Source organism: Miscanthus floridulus, chromosome 8, assembly GCF_019320115.1.
Source record: "Miscanthus floridulus cultivar M001 chromosome 8, ASM1932011v1, whole genome shotgun sequence".
NCBI lineage: Eukaryota > Viridiplantae > Streptophyta > Magnoliopsida > Poales > Poaceae > Miscanthus > Miscanthus floridulus.
The window spans coordinates 102,541,377-102,560,540 of NC_089587.1; the positions used below are offsets into that span (position 1 = coordinate 102,541,377).

At 49.3% G+C, this 19,164-nt stretch overlaps 1 non-coding gene across 1 annotated transcript; it reads left to right on the forward strand.

Moving 5' to 3' along the window:
• The first annotated feature begins 1,541 nt into the window (after positions 1-1,541).
• Positions 1,542-1,623, forward strand: TRNAS-GCU (transfer RNA serine (anticodon GCU)). Its single transcript has one exon. It is a non-coding gene; the product is annotated as a tRNA-Ser (tRNA).
• Positions 1,624-19,164: the final 17,541 nt, after the last annotated feature.

Consider the following 19,164-nt stretch of genomic DNA (forward strand, 5'->3'; position numbering starts at 1 on the left):
AAGTTAGCTTCATGCAGAGTTAGCCGTTAGGTGCAAGTCCTCAAAGAAATCATTTCTTTAGGATCTTTAGGACCTGCTTTCTTTGTTTTAGCTTTCCTTATTTCTGTAAGTACACACTTGTGCTTTATAAAATGACTTCAATAGGGGCTTCGCCACTTGCTTTTCTCCAAAAAAAATTACACTTCGATCCACATGAAGGATGTTTTTATCCAGACAATACCTGCAGTGGCGTTATATATGATGTGTAATGGGTTTGGGTAGGGAAATAAAATGGGATAGGAATGGGTGGGTATGATATAGGGATATAAGGTTCTGATAATACGCATCCCTTCGGTGCCATTGAAAATTATGCATTTTTTTGTTGACATTAGTTTATAGCTTTTGTTCGCTCCTATGCCATCATCGTGACATTCTATACAAAATCAACATTCGTCTCCCCCGAGTTCACCGCATGGGCTTGTGTTGTCGCTATCACGCACGTGTACACAAACCAGCACCAGCGTGTGCTGCTCAGTGGTTAGCGCTCGCCTCGACCACGCAAGGCCAGAAACGGGCCACGGTGCCCTTGGCTGACTTAATGATGTTTGTAATGTTGCACACAAGTGTTTGTGGTATTTGCCTAGGTGAGACTTAACCGTGCATATATGAGTCGGCTCTGTTCGCTTGAATTTATGAGTCTGGCTTATCAGCCATTGGTACGATGTTTTTCTCTCACAATAAATCAGCGAACAATATTTTTTCAGCTTACTTTTCAGCGAAGCGAACAAGGCATAGAAAACGAACAATAATGACACATAGGGAACCAAAAGTTACAAATCGATGGTAATGAAGTCGACGATTTTCAATTCAAAGGTAACCAAGGAATTTTCTCTAAAGGTTTTATCCTGGTTTGCTATATGAAAATAAAAATCTAATCTAATGACCATAACTACCCTTATTACCCTTCTCAAGGAAGTTGAGAATCAATCAAATACAACGTAACTAGGAGCAAAATTATGATTTTATACGTCTTTTACTCATAACCCACACCCATCTCTGAGCATCCCACCCTCCTGCCTGGTTTATAAGGTTTGGGTAAAGAAACCTTCGTGTCTCATATTTAAATATACCTTCTATCCCTCACCGAAAATCCAAACAAGGGAAATGTTTTACTCTAGTCCTCATTTTCCTATCCTACCTCTCATTTCCTACAATCCAAACACCACCGGAAAGAGAATCACAAATAAGTGTGAGACCGTTTTTCTAAGGATTTTTTCTCTACGAACTGGTCATTCATTTCTTTTTTTAGGAGATTTCTATTTTTTTTTAAACGGAGGAGATTTCTATTTTTTTAGCAACACTGCTCATTCATTTCCTGTGGATCTACTTTTTAATGCAATTTTTATCCAGCTAGCAGCTTGGTGCGCCAGGCCCAACCATGTCAGATTAGAGACATATAGCAGGCCTGCATTATACCATGATCCATGTGCGAGCCTTTGGATTTCGGTTTAAATCTGATATTTTGTATTACAAAGAACAAGTGTGCCACTTCAGAACACAGCGACGCTTTGGCCGAGTGGTTAAGGCGTGTGCCTGCTAAGTACATGGGGTTTCCCCGCGAGAGTTCGAATCTCTCAGGCGTCGTTTTTTTATATATTTTAGAATTTTAGCCACTTCATGCCTATCCCTTGGAGGCTTGTTTGAAATTGGATTATAATTTTAGCGGAATGTTTTCTCCTCCATGTTACCTAAATAGATTTTAGCCACTTCATGTCTCATCACTTAGATGTGTTTTTTTTTTAAAAAAACGAAATAACCACATGCACTAGGTAGGACTACATTGATACGCTTGATATAACCATATTTACACATAGTTTGAGAGAGCCTATAAGACCCAACTTTTTTCATCAAAAATTTCATACGCTCCTTATCTATCCTCGTGCATGTAGCTCATGCAAGATTTCTTCACCAGCCTGGCTCCACAAAAACGAGATTGAAATTCGTTTTCTCACGAGCTTGGCTGGCGCGATGATGCTTTTGGGTGCTTTTGACGTATGAGTTGTATACAACTAATCAACAGCTCGATGTAGTCTGGCCAGAACAATACAAATAATCAAACAACCAAGTCTTACATCATATAAGCTTGTGTAGTGACGGCCTACACCCAAGATGCGAGCCTGGCTGGCTGGTTAGAGAAGAGAAACCTTACATCATCTACCATGCAAGTTTCCTAACAAAACAAAGCAAATGCAGTGGTACAACAACAACGCCTGTGGCCACGGCGGCAAATAGTGGGTTCTCCATCTACAGGATGGACGCAGGCGGTACGACCTGCCCCCAACTGCCACCTCCCAATCACTATCAAAACAGTAAAGTTCTTCTAATATTTTTACGTAATAATAAAATACTACCATTAGTCATAGCACATGGTAATTTCACTAACAGATATTTAATAGAAAAAAATTATACTAAATATTAAATGTTAAAATACTAAAAGAACTCCATGTCACCGGAAGAGATTCTGGTTGTGAATGACGGTGCCACTCTTGCTGGTAGTGACCTAGAAGCGTCGGGGTTTGTGATGTAGTACACGGTGATGGATGACCGCAGGCAGGCAAACAAACCACGGCTCTACCTTTTTTTTCAAAAAAAAAAACACGGCTCTTCCGATCCAATAAAGTTGTACTCGTATGAGCTCGTTTCCATTCCCAAATTGCAAAGAATAGACATGGACTTGATCCCCAACATAACGTGTTACTCAAACAACGAGGAATAATAGGAGGAAGTATCTACGCCTCGTTTAGTTGGCGATTTTTTTTTAAAAATGGTACTGTAGCGCTTTCGTTGTTATTTATCAATTAGTGTCTAATCATAGTCTAATTAGGTTTAAAAGATTCGTCTCGTGAATTTTGTCTAAACTGTGTAATTAGTTTTATTTTTTATTTATATTTAATGCTTCATGCATGCGTCCAAAAATTCGATGTGACGAAAATTCTTAAAAAATTTTACAAAATGAAGTGGAACTAAACAGTACCCTAATAAGGTAAAAGACAGTTCTCCAACATAACATATTATTACTCAGTCGACGGGGAATAATAGGAGCATCATCTCATAAGTTAAGGTAAAATACCATACCCTTAGGACATGTCGGTGCAGAAAGTGATTAACAAGTAAATATTTATAGTTTTACCATACGTTGTGATCGGAGGTGGCCTAGCACTCAATAACACAGGGTTTATACTAGTTTAGGCAACGCGCCCTACGTCCAGTTTAAGTTGGTCGGCGACTTTATTCCTGAGCCTAGGTGCTCGAAGTTTGCAGTGGGGTTACAAACGAGAAGGAGAAAGATAGAGGGTACGAGAGGTCCGGTCGGACTCCGGTCGGAAGGGCCGAGAGCGACAGGAGCTCCGCTGTGAGCTAAGTGCCCAAACGTGTGCTTAAGGTTCGAACCTAGCGGTTCTGTGGTTGTGAACTAGTGAGCTTTATCGATCTAATGAATCTGGAATGACTTGAATGTTGGGAGAGAGCGCATCCCCTTTTATAGATGAAGGGGATGACCTTACAAGTGAGAAGGAGAGAGTACGTATGCTTCTAAGTCTTGTTGCCCACGTCGGCGGGTATAGGATGATGGTAGACGCCCACAACACTGTTGGATATCGGATGCATATGGGAGGTTCCGTCGTTTTGTTCGGGTATGGCAAATGTCGGTACCTGCTATACTGTTGATGCCCGGAGGCACGTGATGAGTTTCACCATGTTCACTCGGTACGGTAAATGCCGGCGCCCACAACACTATCGATGCCTAGAGACATGTAGGGGGAGCCTTACCGTATGGGAGTTAATGGCGCCCATAATACTGTAGGGAAAATGTCGGCGCCTACAACACTGTTTATGTCAGGGAGGTTGCAGAGTACTGTTTCTACAGGTGTACAGGGTACAGTCCCTGGTACTGTGGTTTGACTTGTGCGCTTTGCCTTGCTTTCTCCATTCGTTCCCTGGTTCTTTTCAAGCGGGCGTCCCCGGTCGGTTGGTCCCAATCAACTCTGATTGTGCCAGTCAGAGAAGAGCAGTGAGTAGAATTTTTGCGTACCTCGGTCGGAGACATGGGGTCAGAGCCGGAACTAGTGCTTTGGCCAGGCCTTCCAGTCGAAGAGGCCGTCCGGAGGTGGACTGGAGACCGAAGTGAGCCCTCCGATCAGAGAGGTGGGCCAGAGTCAGAAAACGGGCGTCGCTCCTCCTTGGCCAGACCTTTCGGTCAGTGATTAGATCGCCCTTTTAGCCTATTGTTCAGATACTTGGGCTGGCTCATGAGTTGCGCGTTGTCTGCTTGGGCCGAGCCTTTGTTGGAAAGTCGGTCCGTGAGGGACCTCGGGTTTATGAACCCGACAGGAGCCCCCGAGCTCTTGGGCGATTTGGGCAGAATCATCTGGGGGATTTTTTTTGTCTTAACGGTGGGTGTAGCCCCCGAGCCCTTGGGTGATTTAGGCAAAATTTTTTGGGGGTTTTTCATTTTGCTAGTGAGGGAGGTTTTTATTTTGTTAGTGGGTGCGTGCGAGCGCACCTGCGGGTGTAGCCCCCGAGCCTCCAGGCGATTCGGGCAGAATCGTCTAGGGGTGTTTGTCAGCGGGCGTGTATGCGTGTTTTTCAGTCGAGACGAAGTTGTTAACCAAGGCGTCGTTGCGCAGCCAAGGCAGTTAGTTTTTGAGGGATCGGGTGAGACAGAGCTCGTGGATCCTAGCATCGATGCGTGCCTTGGGATCGAGCGAGGTAGGTAGTCTTTAGGGATCGGACGAGATGGAACTCGCGGGTCCTGGCATTGGTGTGCGCCGTGGGATAGGGCAAGTTAGAGTCATGGATCCTGGCCTTGGCACAGCCTGTGCAGACGAGGTAGTCAGTTTAGTTAGTTTTGGGGATCGGGCAAGCCAGGGCTCACGGATCCTCATGGGGCGAGTTTGGGGTCGTAGACCTAAGCATTTGGTGTGCAGTTGAAGCGTAGCATAGCTAGATGGGGCGAGTTCAGGGTCATAGACCCAGACGTTTGGTGTGCAGTCGAAGCGAATCATAGTCGTACGAGGTGAGTTTGGGGTCGTAGACCCAGGCGTTTGGTGTGTAGTTGAAGCAAAGCATAGCCGGATGGGGCGAGTTCAGGGTCGCTGACCTAGGTTTTTTGGATGTCTTGAGCCCCTAAGCCTCGTTGGGCTTTGGTAGGGGTTGGTTTGAGTTGTGTGCGTTATCCCATCCTTGGTTTCTCACAACCAGAGGGGCTAAGTTTTGTCCCTTGTCCCGATCGCTCTGGCTCGAGTGATGCGCTAGGTGAGTTCGCTGATGGGTATGATCGAGTGGAATCTGGGTCTGTCGTTCATGACGGGATCGGCATAGCCCTCTTGTGACATTCCACTGCTCCTTTACCTACAACCTGGCAGATGCCTGGGTTGTTCCGGAGATCGACCCGGGTGGCCTGACGACCTCCCCTCGATGGAGATTCTGTGGGCTTGGCAAGAGGTTCAGTATCGAATGAGAAGGTTGAGATGACCCTATCTGCTTTAGGGCAGACCGGGCGACGGTCACACGGGGCTCATCTGCGTTTTTCTCCCCTGGCTCTATTTGACGTGGGGTGGCCTCGAGCCCTTCATGGGCCAGCCTTCGAACCTCAGTCGGTCGTTGCTCATGTCGAATGAGGCAACTGGCGCTTCATGACGCAACACGGAGCGTTGTGATGCATTTTGCTGCATGTGCAATGCTTAGTTCCTGAGCCCCTAGGGCGGTTCAAGGCCTGAATCGTTCGGGGGTACGGGCGTATGGATTGAATACAGTGTATGGATGTATGAAATGATTATAAAGAAATAGACGGGGTCAGTAGTGTTACCTTGATGACTCGAAGTGATGAGGTTTGGAGAGCTCCAGTCGGAAATGTCTAACTGGGACCCATGCTCGTTGTTCATGATAGAGTCAGCATGGTCCTACATGGGGCGTCCCTTGCACTCCCTACCTATCTCTCAGTGTGTTTTTCTGAGCCAGTTCGATTCAACTTAGGAAGCTCCGATGGTCTCTCCCGGCGGAGATCCCTGTTTTGGGTTTTTCCAAGTCCTCGCTTGGGGATGCGGAGAGCTGTCTGCGTGTGGTGATGCTTCGGTTTTCATAGCCTGGTCGTGCTGATAGTGGTGGGCCATACCTAGGCCATGTCTCGTCTCACCAAGCAGCGTCTGTCTGACCTAGGCAGTCGTTCCGTCGGTCTAGCGTGCGTCCCATCGGTCAGGGTGTGTCCCATCGTTTCCCATCTGCATTGAATGGGGGAATGGAGAGAGTTTTCGCTCTATTCTTTTGCCCCTCTTCGACTGCCGTGTTTCTTCCTTAAATAGGGGGAGGGAGAGGGCTCTCTATCATAGTCCTTTGCCTGTTCTCTAACTATTGTCTCTCCTCCTTCTTCCTCCTCACCAAGAGTGCCTGTATGCCATGGTGGTTCCTAAGTGAGAGATGGGGTGAGCGAGGGGGAGGACTTACAGATCCTTTCATGAATCTAGAGTGTGATGTCAAGCTGGAGGCTGCCCGGGGCAGTGCTGGCCATCTTTGCCTGAGAAGGGGCGGCTTCTGCCGAAGGGGGTGGCGTGCTGGATTCATCTACGAGGCCTTCTTTGGGATGGAGCCGTGTGTGGACTTTCTCTGGTGGATCTTCACCGGGCGACCCTTATCGGAGGGGAAGTTGCTCAGGATCATGACGGTGGAGGGTTCTACGCCTATAGCTTCTCAAGTTGGCCAGTTCATAAAGTTTGATGAGATCTCTTCCAGCCATGGTGGCCATACCTAAGTAGCAGCGTCCCTACCTAGGAGCTGCCTCGACTACATGTGAAGGTCAGGAGCTCCATGTTCCTCTACTGAGCATCTATGGGTGCGACACCCTTAAGGTACCCGTTGCGCTCGCTAAAGTCGAGGGAGCAGAACCAGGCGGGTCCCTTGAGGTACCCATTGCGCTCGCCGAAGAAGAGGGAGTGGAACCGGACGGGGCCCCATCGACAGTGGTTATGTCCGGCGGCATGTGCCGTGGTTTCTCCTTTGGCGTTCAGATGATGTCGTCGAGTGGCCACAATAGTATTTGGAGTAGTAGTAGAAAATGTAATAGTGGAGTTCATGGGTGAGTCCCCATTGAACAGTTTTTTGTATCCATGAATACATCAGTACTATTTTTGTGATGGAATCACTATCCGTTCCTTGTTTTTATCCTAGCATAGTTTTTGTTTTTGTCATTTCTTTTTTGCACTTGCCTGTTAGTCCCATAGGCTGTAGCTTTTTTAAGAACCTGGGCATGGCCCGCGGGCTCGACTGCTTGTAACTGTAGGTTGTGGCGGGGTGCGTTCGTTAGGAGTAAGAATAAAGTTACATAGGGCAATCAAAGGAAAAGGAATGCGCTTCCGTTTGGGGTTGAACTTGTTTACCATGTGACAGTAAAAAAGAGAGGTAGTATTCAGTATTGTACCCTCATGGAGCCCCCAAGCGACCCGGGCTGAAAGTGTTCGGGCTGGGGTGCTTTACAGGGGCAAGTGTTGACTAAAAGCGGTAAGACCAAATTTAGGGGAAAACGACGTAGCTGTTCAATGTTCCAAGTGTTGGTGAGAACGTTGCCGTTGTTGTCCTCCAGTCGGTTGGTGCCCTGATCGAATTACTTCGGTCACCGTATAGGGCCCTTCCCATGGTGGCAGAGAGTTTGTGTTTTTCCTTTGTTGATTGGGTCCTCCGGAGTACGAGATCACTGACTTCGAGTATCCTCGCCCTAATCTTCCTTTTGTGGTACCTATGCAGGGTTTGTTGGTAGCGAGTGGAACGGATGACGGTCGTCTCACAGGCCTCTTCGAGTAGGTCAACTATGTCCTACTAAGCCTCCACAGCTCAGTCATGGTCGAAAGCCTTCACTCTTGGGGCACCGTGGTCGAGGTCGGAGGGCAGCACTGCCTCATCTCTGTAGGCCAAGAAGAAGGGTGCGAACCTTGTGGATGAGTTTGGGGTCTTTCTCAGACTCTAGAGGATCGCTGGGACCTCTGCAACCCATCGCCCGACGTACTTGTTGAATCAATCTAAGATGCGTGACTTAAGTCCTTGGAGGACCATGCCATTGGCACGCTTGATCTGACTGTTAGTTCATGGATGTTTGACCAAGGCTCAGTCGATCCTGATGCCATATCCATCACTGAAGTCTAGGATTTTCTTTCCAGTGAAGTTAGTCTCATGGTCGGTGATGATACAGTTAGGAACGCTGAACCGGTAGATGATGTCGAGGAAGAATTTGACTGCCTCTTCCAAGCGGATGTTGGTGATGGGCTTGGCCTCTATCCACTTGGTGAACTTGTTGACTACTATGAGTAGGTGAGTGAAGCCGTCTGGGCCTCAGACCGCGAATGGCCAGGTGATGGGATGGTTTGGAGCTCTTGTGCTGGCAAATGGGTTTGTCGAGCGTATAATTGGCATCCTTCACACTATGCGGATGACCTCCTCTGCATCTCGTAGCGCGGTGGGCCAGTAAAAACCTTAGCGAAAGACTTTTCTGATCAGCGACCTTAGGGCCGCGTGATGTCCGCAGATCCTGACATGGACCTCGATGAGGAGCTACTTCCCCTGGTTGGAGGGGATGCACTTCATGAGTACCCCCGATGGACTCTATTTGTAGAGTTTCATCACTGAGCATGACGAAGGTCTTGGCGCGCCGAGCGATCCATCGGGCTTCAGTCCTTTCGGGTGGAAGAACCTCCTCGAGGAGGTAGGCGAGTAGAGGTGCTCACCAGTCCATTTGACTGAGTGCCAATATGGTAACATTAGCGGGTGATGTCGTCATGGAGGTACTAGGATCGGAGCCCCCCGAGCGCTGGCTTGGCGTCAGGGCTGGAGCCCCCGGGCGCTGGCTTGGCATCGAGGTTGGAGCCCCCAGGCGCTGGCTAGGTGTCGGGGTGTGTCTGGACCAGACCTTCTAGGATGTGGGCGGACGGTTCATGGACGTCGTTGATGAAGACCCCGCTTGGGGATGGATCCCGCCTGGCGGCCAATTTCGCAAGAAAGTCGGCGGCATCATTGTCCCTTCAAGGGACGTGATGTAGCTTGATCCCCTAGAATTTGTCCTCGAGCTTGCACACCTCTTGGCAGTATGCTGCCATGAGGGGTCTTTTGCAGGAGGACTCCTTCATGACATGATCAACGACTAGCTCTGAGTCGCCACAAATGTATAGTCGCATAGCACCAAGCTCGATGGTGATGCGTAGTTTGTTGATGAGGCCCTCGTACTCCACGGTGTTGTTTGAGGCTAAAAAGTAGAGGCGGATGGCATAGCGGAGCCTACTCCCATCTAGGGAGATCAGAACCACTCTAGCCCCTAAGCCATGCACCATTACGGACCCGTCTAAGTACATTGTCCAATGCTCATGGGTGACATCAGGGGTTAGTAGCTGTACCTCTGTCCATTTGGCGACAAAATCTGTGATTGCCTGAGATTTAATGGTAGTACGGGGGATGTACCTCATGCTGTGGCCCATGAGTTTTAGTGCCAACTTAGAGATCCATCCCACGACATCATAGTTGTGGATGATGTCCTCGAGCGGGTATGAAGTAATGACCGTGAATTCATGGTCGGTGAAGTAGTGCAGGAGCTTCTAGGTTGCCATCAGTATGGCGTATAGGAGTTTCTGCACCTGGGGGTACCAGACCTTGGGGTCGGTGAGTACTTCCCCAATGAAGTATATATGCTGCTGGACCTTAAGTTGGTGTCCCAGCTCCTCCCTTTCGATGACCAGCGCGGCGCTTACCACATGGTTGCTGGCTGCGACGTAGAGGAGAAGGGGTTCTCCCTGTTCAGGAGCGACGAGGATCGAGGCTGATGTCAGGGACGCTTTGAGGCTCTCTAGGGCCTGCTGAGCTTCCTCAGTCTAGATGAAAGTGTCCATCTTTTCGAGGAGCTTGTAGAGTGGCATCCCCCATTCGCCGAGCCAGGAAATGAATCGACTCAGGGCGACCAGACAGCCGGTGAGCCTTTGCACGCCCTTGATGTTGCGTATAGGACCCATGTTGGAGATGGCCGTGATTTTTTGGGGTTGGCCTCGATGCCGCGCTCAGACGCAATGTATCCTAGTAGCTTCCCCTTCGGAACCCCGAAGACACATTTTTTAGGATTCAGCCTGATGTTAAATCTTCGAAGGTTTGTGAACATTGCGGCCAAGTTTGTGATCAGGTCACAAGCTTGAATTGTTTTGACCACTATATCATCAACATAGACGGCGATCATTGGTCTCAGCCACTTGGATTGATCAGGCTGATCGAGCGGGTCGATTTGGTCAGTGAAGCATTGCTGCATGCACCTTTGGTAGGTGGTGCCAGTGTTCTTCAAGCCGAATGGCATGGTTACGTAGCAGTATGAACCATACAGGGTGATGAATGAGGTTGCGAGCCGATGAGACTCTTTCATCGCGATTTGGTGATAGCCCGAGTAGGCATCCAGAAAGGAGAGGATCTCGTAACCCATGGTGGAGTCAATTATCTGGTCTATGCGTGGCCATGGAAAGTGATGCTTTGGACATGCTTTGTTGAGGCCAATATAATCAACGCACATTCTCCACTTCCTAGTCTTCTTTTTAACAAGAACAGTATTGGCAAGCCAGTCGGAGTGGAAAACCTCTATGATGAATCCGGTTGCTAGGAGTTTGGCAATCTCTTCACCTATGGCCCTATGCCTCTCATCATCGAAGTGACACAGGTGCTGCTTGGTGGGCTTTGAGCCCGGGATGAGGCGCAGTGCGTGCTCAGTGACCTCCTGTGGTATGCCCAGTAGGTTAGAAGGCTGCCATGCGAAGACATCATGATTGGCACATAGGAAGTCGATGAGCTCGCATTCCTATTTGGACGGGAGCTGGGTCCCGATCCACACCATCTTGGTTGGGTTAGTGGGGTCAATTCCCATTGCCTTGGTTTCCTCGAGCGGGTGGAAGGCCATCGAGGAGGTTGGTTCATTGCAGTCTAGGACTACTAGGGTCGATGTCTCCCCGAGCCACGGGAGCTCAGATGAGTTGATGACCACTGTGGCGAGCTCAAAATGCTCACAGTCACACATGAAGGCATGCGAGAAGGCACTGCTCATGGTGATGACACCGTTTGGTCCTAACATCTTCAGCTTGAGGTAGGTGTAGTTGGGGATCGCCATGAATTTGGCGTAGCATGGCCACCCCAAGATGGTGTGGTAGGACCCTAGGAAGTCCACCACTTCTAAGGTGAGGACCTCCGAGTGGAAGTTGGCTTAGTTGCCAAACGTGATGGGTGGATCGATCTGCCTGAGTGGGTATGCCTGTGCTCCTAGGATCACCCCGTGGATGGGAGATCCCACAAGGCGGAGTTCTGACTGGGGGATACGCATGGCATCGAGGGTGTCGACATAGAGGATGTTGAGGCCGCTGCCTCCGTCCATCAGCACCTTGGTGAGGCGCTTCTTGTAGACAATGGGGTCAACGACGAGCGGGGTAGCGTCCTAGTCTCGTGATGTGGGAGGGATGGTCCCTCTGATCGAAGGTGATTAGAGATTCCGGCTAGCTAAGGAAGGAGAGGACAGCTATCTCAGTGGCGCATGTCTCCCTATAGCGTACCTTGTGTTGGCGCTTGGACCATATGGCATCGGATCTACCAAAGATCATGATGCATTCCTCAATGTCAGGGAAAGTGTCTCCATCCTTGCCCACCATGCCTCCTTTCTTGGCTACCGCCTCTTTGTCGTCCCCTTCTTTTGGATCGCTGGCCTATCATAGGAAATGTTTGAGGAGCTTGCATTCCCTATAGAGGTGTTTGATGGGGTAGGCGTGGTTGGTTCATGGACTGTCCATGAGCTTATTGAAGTGGTCAGGCAGTCCCTGTTGGGGCTACTTGCTAGTGCGATCAGCCACGGTGACCAACGCGGTGTTGTCCGATCAGCGCCGATCCTTTTTGTTATTCTTGCCCCTCTATGTGGAGGGGCCCTCGTCTTGGTCCATGCGCTTGGCCTTGCCTTTGTCTCGGCCCCCGTTGAAGATAGCTCCGACCGCCTCCTCGTTAGAGGTGTGGTTAGTGGCGACGTTGAGTAGGTCATGGGTGGTATGGGGCTTTAGGCATCCAAGCTTGTGGATCAGGGACTCGCAGGTCATCCTAGAGAGGAATGTGCTGATGATGTCCTCATCGACGACATCAGAGAGGGAGTTGCATCATTGGGAGAACCTGCGGATGTAATCCTATAGGGACTCACTAGGCTCCTATTGGCAACTCTTGAGGTCCTAGAAGTTTCTAGGGCGGACATACGTCCTGTGGAAATTTCTAACGAAGACCCTCTTGAGGTCCACCCAGTCACGGATGTTGTCATGCAGGAGGAATTCAAGCCATGCCCGAACATGTTCCCCCACACAGATGGGGAGATACTTAATGATGAAATAGTCATCATCCACCCCTTCGGCACGGCAGGCGAGCGAAAAATCTTTGAGCCAAATACCAGGGTTTGTCTCCCCGGATACGTCGGTCAAAGGCCCGTGGTCTTAGGCCCTCAAGGCTAGGACTCTAGTCGTCTAGCCAGTGACCATGCCTAGGGCACATTTCACTGCTCCCCTTGATGGTTTAGCTAGGATCCGTGTCGCCTGCTCTCGCCGCCGCCTGATGGACATCATCATCATGCCAGGCCCAATGCCTGTCACTAACAATGTTGCGAGCATCCTGGTGTAGACCAGGCTGCTTGTGTATCAACGCTCGGTGCGAAGCAGGTGCCAGGTCAGACCGAGGTGTGGCTGCTGCCTCCTGAGCCGCACCTAGCGGCTATAGCGGCAAGCGGATGGAGCGATCTGTCTAGCGCGTCCCCACTCCCCTGGTGGGGAGAGAGGGCACGTGTCGGAGTCATGATGCAGAGATTTCTGCCTATTGAATGGCGGCAGCTTCTACTAGAACTCAGAGGTTCTGGTAGACTACCCGCTCCTAGGGGTCGATGGGCTTAGGAACCCCGCGTAGAAGCATTGCTGCAGCAGCGATGTTCTGGCTAGCCCGATGGAATTGTGGGAGATCGTTCCCCTCATTCATGATGTCGTGTTGGACCTAGCAGGTGCGAACCCGGGTGCCGCCCACCGGGTTATGCGCATGGGGCGCAATGTGCTGCACCGAGCTTGCCGGCGTAGATGGCGGCTAGTTCTGCCGTTGTTGCCATAGTTCCTCGGCATGCCCTTACGCAAACACGAGGGCCCCCACACGCGGGTCCGGAGAGGTGTGAGTTTGTGTAGACTCTGCAATGACCAACGGCTGTCCTAGAGCATCCACCATAGTGCACTCGTGGGATGGATGGTGGCTATGTGCCACATTAGTAATGCTAGAGCTATCGCTCTCACCCTCGTCATCCGGGAGTTCATGGAAAGTGGTAGGAGCATAGCTTGTCATTCCCACAAATTTTGATGTGAGGGGGGATGGCGGCAGCATCCCTTAGAGCCCCTGAGTGCACGCGTCCATAGGGGATGCGAGGCCATAGGGGAACCAATCGTACGATGTTTGTGATGCGGTAAATACGGTCCCTCCGAATAATCGGCGGGAGATAGTAAATAGAAAGTAAATTATAGTATGCATATTAGTCATAGCGGGGTTTAAGCAGAGAGTTTGCTCAGAATGAAGTGTAGATGCCTTATCATGGAAGTCGTCATGCGTCCCAGAGCTGATGGAGGGAGCCCCTCCGATGAATAGTCCGATCAACTGGTCAGCGACGATGTCGATGATCCTAGTGGTCCAACCAGTTGATCGGTGGTGAAGTCTGAGCACCAAGTGATCTGATCACCTGGATGATGATCCTGCAATACAAATATATAGAATGGGTAGTACATGATGTACAAATATATGAACTCCGGAGAAAAGTCAGCAATGGCGATGAAATAGCATAAGTATCTCGGCGATTAGTTGGTGTGAAGTTGTATTTTATATAAACCGCCTGAACAGTTAGTGTGTAGCTGAGTCTCTAGCCCTAGCTAGCCTGTTAACCATAATGCAAAGCACGGAGCCCATGCACATGTAGGAGGAATAGACGTCGCTAAGGAGCCACTGCCGACCACCCATAATGCAGAGGGTAGAGGCTCGTGCACGTGTAGGGAGGAGCTAGAGACATGACCGTTTCTGTAGGCATCCGAGCATCAACAGGACTATTCGGGGGTTTGGAAAATTGTTTGGAGAGCAAACATGGAGAAAACAGCTTGGAGAAATATTATGGCGATTAATGAAGATTGGAGAATATTTAGAAAAATATTAAAGCATGACTTCACTTTAGAAAGAACATCTGGTCAGTGGCATATGGCGCTATCTGGTCGGTGAGAGGATGGACGTCTTCAACCTAGTCGGCGAATATGCCTCTCTAGGCATGTTGGTAAGCGGCGGCGGCGTTGGTGAACCCGAAGGGTAGGGCTGTAACCCTTGGAGTTTCCTAAGCAGCCTCTGATAGATTTGGATCGGAGGGTGGTCGGCGCTGAACCAGAGTGTCTAGAGCCAATTCAGCGATGGAGAGGCAATCGACGAGCTTCTGACCAACCTGATCGATTGATGCAATCAGATCGTCGTTGTTGATCTGCCTCCACTGGTAGCAAGGAAGCAGATGGCTAGTTGTTGATGAAGGTGACCTCGGAGTTGGTTCTAAGATCAGATCTGCAGTCACTGGTGTGGGGGTGATTGGCGCATAATTGATCTACACCGACTCAAGGAGATCCCTATGAGGTCAAGATAGCGGACTAGAGGGGGGGTGAATAGTCCTTTCTAAAAATAATCACGTCGGCTAACCGAAACAAGTGCGGAATTAAAACTATTGGTCTAGCTAAGACTACACCCCTCTATTTATGTTCTCTGGCACCTTCCAAAGATACTAATTAAGCAATAAAGGTACCGGGCTAGCTAGAGCTCACCTAACCAATTCTAGAAGCAAGGTCACACAAACCTATGCCACTAGTACTTCAAGCAACGAGGGAGCTCCTACACAAGCTAGTAAGCAAAAGCACAAAGTCACCTAAGCTCACTAGTATTGCTCAATAACAAGGCAACCAATGCCAAATTAGAGAGCGCAATTACTTAGCTACACAAACTAAGCAATGTGACTAACAAGGTCACACAAACCAAATTAGCCACGCAAGGGAGCTACTTCTATGCTACACAAGCAAGAAGGTAACTAGTAAGCTACATAAGCTAACTAATTATAAGAGCAACTACACAAGCACAATATATGCAAAAGTAATTACAAGCTTGTGTAACGAGGATGCAAACCAATAGGAAGAACAAGGTTGACATGGTGATTTTTCTCCCGAGGTTCACGTGTTTGCCAACACGCTAGTCCCTGTTGTGTTGACCGCTCACTTGGTGGTTCAGCGGCTAATTGGCATCACCCGCCAAGCCCGCACGTCGGGCACCACAAGAACCTACCCCGAAAGTGAGGGTAGCTCAATGACATGCTCAACTAGAGTTGCTCTTCGTAGCTCCCACGGGGTGAGCACAATGCCCCTCACAAAAGCTCTTCTTCGGAGCACCGCACAAGCTTCTTGCAGGCTTCCATGGAGACCACCACCAAGCCATCTTGGAGGTGGCAACCTCCAAGAGTAACAAGCACCACTGGCTTGCAACTCGATCACCTAGTGCCACTTGATGCAACCTCATGATGCAATCGCACTAGAATCGCTCTCTCACACAATCGGATGATCACTATCAAGCATATGTGAGATGGAGGGCTCCCAAGCACTCTCGAGCATGGACACAAAGTCCTCCAAGGTGCTTAGCGCCAGCCATGGCCGAGGCCACCTTCTATTTATAGCCCCATGGGCTAAACTAGCCGTTACCTATTCACTAGGCAAAATTTGGGATGACCAGACGCTCCGGTCTGATCGACCGGACGCTGGATCTCAGCGTCCGGTCGTGTGATGCACGCCACATGTCCCCTGCTTCAAACGCTGTACACTCGATCTCAATGGTCATTTGTTGACCAGATGCAGTAGCTTGAACTGACCAGACGTAGCAACCCTAGCGTTCGGTCATTTCCAGTAAGGTACCAGACATGACCGGATGCGTCCGGTCGGTCGTGATCGGACGCAGTAGCAGCGTCCGGTCACTTCTAGCTACTCTACTCTGCCTACATCACCACACATCACCTTGACCAGACGCACACAGCTAGCGTCCGATCACTTCCAGCACCAGTGTCTAGTCGATGATCGATGCCTGCATGCTTTCTGTCACCATTGATCGGACGTTGGAACCCAGCGTCCGGTCACTGCGTGACCAGAGTCTGGTCCACTCTATGGGACCTTTGTCACCTTCGTTTCATCACTGAGTTGATCCATATCAACTCCAACTTCATCTCCTTAGTAAAAGTGCCAACACCACCAAGTGTACACTACCATGTGTATGTGTGTTAGTATTTTCACAATCATTTTCCAAAGGATTAGCCACTCAACTTGCCACGCCACTCAATCCTAGCAATGATGCAAGGTTAGATCACTCGAGTGGCACTAGATGACCGATATGCAAACAAGTTTGCCCCTCTTGATAGTACGACCATCTATCCTAAACCCGGTCATAAACTTCTCTACACACATATGACCGGTGAAATGAAATGCCCTAGGTTATACCTTTGCCTTGCGCATTCCATTCCATCTCCTCCAATGTCGATGCAACACATGCACCAATATGATCAACAATGATATGATCCACTTCATATCATCACATGATCATATTGGTTCATCGATCTTGACTTCACTTGCTTTTCACCGTTGCCATCATCTATCGGCACCAAGTCTTGCTTAAGCTTCACTGTCACGCGGTCCATCGCTCCAAAGCCTCCGACTTGCCCTTCACGCTTGCAACCGGTCCATCAAGCCAAGTCATGTCTTGATCTTCTCCACCTTGATCACATGACTCAATGTCATGTCTCATGTGTAATGAGCTCCTTCATCATCACATGTGTGAGCTTTGCATTATCTCCAAGCTATTTTCACCTTCATGACATATGTTGCTCACACACATGTACCTGTGGACTAATCACCTATGTATCTCACATAAACACAATTAGTCCACCTAGGTTGTCACTCAATTACCAAAACCACATAAGGACCTTTCACTCTCCGACTCCGTCAGCATTGATGATCCACGAGATCGATCTGACCATGAAGATCTGGCTAGGCTGCGGGAGGAATGAATAGCCTATGGAAAAAGCCATCTTGTTCGATAGGGAAACATCATGCAAGCCCCTAGCTGGCGTGCCAACTGTCGACATAATATCATCGGCAGTGCTCCAAGGGGTATCCCACGAAGGTAGATTGATCGGTAGAGGAGCATGAGATCAAGAATAAGAAGGCAACAGAGACACATGAGTTAGACCGGTTCAGGCTGTCCGTATGATGTAATACCCTACTTCTGTGGTATGTTGTTTGTATTAGCTATCATATGATATTGCATGACTGCAGATGTATGTATCTTGATGTATCTTTTCCGCTAAGGGACCCCTACCTCTCCTTATATAGTCTAGAGGGGTAGGGTTACAAGGAAAGTATCCTATTTGGTACTATACAATATCTTACGGTACACGCCGAGCAGCGCCGTGCACGCCTTGATCTTGTGGACTGGGCCACCTCTAATGGTGCGACCTATGTCTTGTCTTGTGGATACCGGGGGCCATACCCCCATAGCACCGAAATGAGTGCCTCCTCATGGAGGTGTAGTACACCGAGCCGGTTGGCGACAAAGTCTAGGCTTCCAAAGAGGAAGGCCTAGGACGGCTTGGAGACTGGTGGAACCCACATCCCAACTAGTGGGAGTGCGGGAAACTCCAGTGAGCCAAAGTGAGTCATATCGCCTAAGTCCGCCATGGCAAAGGCGGTGGAAAAGTGGGTCATCCGATGATCAAAAAGTGTTGAACATACAACATTTTCCCCATGGACGACACCAACTATCGGTGCAGAAAGTGACTAACAAGTAAATATTTGTAGTTTTGTCATACGTTGTGATCAGAGGTGGCCTAGCACTTAATGACATAGGGTTTATACTAGTTTAGGCAACATGCCCTACATCCAATTTGAGTCGGTCGGTGACTTTATTCCTGAGCCCAGGTGCTCAAAGTTTATAGTGGGGTTACAAATGAGAAGGAGAAAGATGGGGGGTATGAGAGGTCCAGTCAGACTTCGGTCAGAAGGGTCGAGAGCGACAGGAGCTTCACTATGAGCTAAGTGCCCAAGCGTGTGCTTGAGGTTTGAACCTAGTGGTTCTGTGGTTGTGAACTAGTGAACTTTATCGATCTAATGAATCTAGAATGACTTGAATATTGGGAGGGAGCGCATCCCCTTTTATAGATGAAGGGGATGGCCTTACAAGTGAGAGGGAGAGAGTACGTATGCTTCTAAGCCTTGTTGCCCATGCCAGCAGGTATAGGAAGATGGTAGGTGCCCACAACACTGTTGGATGTCGGATGCATGTCAGAGATTCTATCATTTTATTTGGGTATGGCAGATGTTGGTACCTGCTATATTGTTGATGCCCAGAGGCATGTGAGGAGTTTCACCATGTTCACTCAGTACGGTAAATGTCGGCGCCCACAACACTATCGATGCCTAGAGGCATGTAGGGGAGCCTTACCATATGGGAGTTAATGGCGCCCACAATACTGTAGGGAAAATGTCGACGCCTACAATACTATTTGTGTTAGGGAGGTTGCAAAGTACTATTTCTGTAGGTGCATAGGGTATGATTCCTGGTACCATGGTTTGACTTGTGCGCTTTGCCTTGCTTTCTCCATTCGTTCCCTAGTCCTTTTCGAGCGGGCATCCCCTATCGGTTGGTCCTAGTCAACTCTGATTATGCCAGTTAGAGAAGAGTAGTGAGCAGGATTTTTGCGTACCCCGGTCAGAGGCGTGGGGTCAGAGTCAGAAGTATTGCTATGGCCAGGCTTTCTGGTCGGAGGGCAGTCTAGAGGCGGGCTAGAGACCGAGTGAGCCCTCTAGTCGGAGAGGTGTGTCAGAGTTGGAAAACAGGCGTTGCTCCTCCTTGGCCAGACCTTTTGGTCGGTGATTGGATCACCCTTCTGGCCTGTTGTTTAGATAGTTGGGCTGGATCATGAGTTGCGCATTGTCTGCTTGGGCTGAGCCTTTGTTGGAAAGCCAGTCCATGAGGGACCCTGGGTTTATGAACCCCATAGGATGTGTTTGGTTTGTTAGTGGA